Source organism: Amphiprion ocellaris, chromosome 19 (genome assembly GCF_022539595.1).
Source record: "Amphiprion ocellaris isolate individual 3 ecotype Okinawa chromosome 19, ASM2253959v1, whole genome shotgun sequence".
NCBI classification, from domain to species: Eukaryota; Metazoa; Chordata; class Actinopteri; family Pomacentridae; genus Amphiprion; species Amphiprion ocellaris.
This window is the reverse complement of record NC_072784.1, coordinates 1,742,995-1,745,038: the sequence shown is the minus strand read 5'-3', so window position 1 is coordinate 1,745,038 and position 2,044 is coordinate 1,742,995. Positions and strand designations below refer to the sequence as shown.

General features: G+C 33.8%; 1 long non-coding RNA gene across 1 annotated transcript; it reads right to left on the bottom strand.

Moving 5' to 3' along the window:
* Positions 1 to 145: 145 nt before the first annotated feature.
* LOC118470085 (uncharacterized) lies at positions 146 to 1,882 on the bottom strand. Its single transcript, XR_004847106.2, has 4 exons — positions 1,817 to 1,882; positions 1,673 to 1,695; positions 1,093 to 1,191; positions 146 to 976 (listed from the first exon to the last, which is right to left on the bottom strand). It is a non-coding gene; the product is annotated as an uncharacterized LOC118470085 (long non-coding RNA).
* Between the last annotated feature and the right edge of the window lie 162 nt (positions 1,883 to 2,044).

The window sequence follows — 2,044 nt, the reverse complement described above, 5'->3', positions numbered from 1 at the left end:
GTCAATCCTGATTATTTGTTTTCTGGACTGGATATTCCTAAAATGTCAACTATATTACAAAAAGTCCCGCAATTATATATTCCAGTCATTCCAGAATGACTTGAAAATGATCCATAATTGCGGAAAATTAGTCCAGAATGACAAGAAATTTGTCATAAATGACTTCAAAATGATCCCAAAGACACAAAAATGATCCAAAATGACGAGAAATGATCCAAGCTGACATAAAACTTTTTGAAAATGACAAGAAAATTGTCTACAATGACTAAAAATTGTCCGGGTCAATATATAATTGACCGACTTTTGAAGTCCATGGGATATATCTGCATACATTTTTATTAAAAGTTAAAAACTAATGTGTTTTTATGTTCATTATGATCATGTCTTTACAAATTCCATAATTATTTATTATGTAAACAATCACTTATTAATAATAAATGACTGGATATCACTAAAATGTCAACTAAATAACTGTCTGAATTTAATACCAACCACCTTCTAATGAGCTAAACAATAATAAAATGAGCTGATTCAGAAATAGTTCGGATGATGTTCTTTTTATTAAGTTGAGATAATCATGACATATTTCTTTTTTATTTAGTATTATAATCCAACCATAACTTTTTCAAAATATGACAACCCCCACCACAAAAATTTACGTAAAACTACAAACATGTCATATTTACAAATGTCATTTCAACTCATATAAGATGAAAAAAAGATGAAGCCGGACCAAGTCTTAAAAGGAAGTGATGAGAACCCAACAAATGGAAATATTATATATACTAATGACTAACATTATGCAGACTGGGATGTTTATTCATTGTCTGGATGGGAGAATCAGCCACACTTTGCTGCTCATTACACTCACCTCCTTTCCACAGAGACGTGTCTGTCTTTAAGATCAATCAGGCCACCTTTTGACCGGTCGCTCTGCATGGACACACAGCTGGAGGCTGGTTTCTGCTGCTGGATGCTGAGAAACACAGGAATAAACAACAACCCATGAGTTGGATGTTTTTTTCTTTTGGAGCAATAAGTGATAAAACACAAACAGCAGCGTGCAGAGAGAAGTCTGAAATTCAAACCTACTTCTTTTCTAAAGAATGAGGTTCATCTTTAAAGTCGTCCTTTGAACCATCGTCCTGCAGAGACTCACATCTGGACTCTGATGGTCTCTTCTCCTGGATCCTGATCAACAGATGCAGTTATTAAGCCTCTACAAACCAAATACAGCAAAACAGTTCAGACTTTTTTGCAGCTTTTTTGTCATGTATGACATTAAATCCTCTTCAACAATCAAACTATACACCAATAAACTTGTTTATCTAACCACAGACCTCTACAATCAGACCATATAAGAGTCCAGAGTCCAGAATATCACGTCAGGTTGGATTATTGTCATAGAAAATGTTAAATTTTAATTCCATCCTCTTAAGTGCAGACTTTAAGTTTGACTGAATCAACTTTGAAATCTTTTCAAATAAGAAACTTGTTAAAAATTATAAATAAATAACAGCAGTAATGCATAAACAAAGCTGTTCTCACTGTTCTGTAGCCACACAATGATGTTTTTATGCATTTTTTTTATCCCTGTACCAATTTATCCAACAGTTAACAAGAATTAGTGCATAAAACTATGAGTATTGATATAAAATATAGATTTCAGTACCTTTCCATGGTGAAATGAAACTGCTGCAGAAACAGAGAGTGAGGAGATGAATCATTAGTCTAAAGCCTCCGAAAACAAAACAATCATTTGGAATTTAACAGAACTGATTAAATGTTAGGAAACACACTGGACTGCTGCACTTACTCAGGTTATCCCCATGAGTGTTTGTAGATCACACACTTTCTCACCCAGGTTCTGGAATGAGTGTTGTTCTCAGCTGCACTGTTTTTTATATTACTCTCCTTCATATCAAAGTCTAAACCAGAACAGGTGGAGCAGGTTTTTATGATTCAGAGTGTAATTATCATCTCTGCAATAAAAGAACTGCTGTGGAAAAAAATGTACAAACTGGTGAACAGATTCACAAGATAA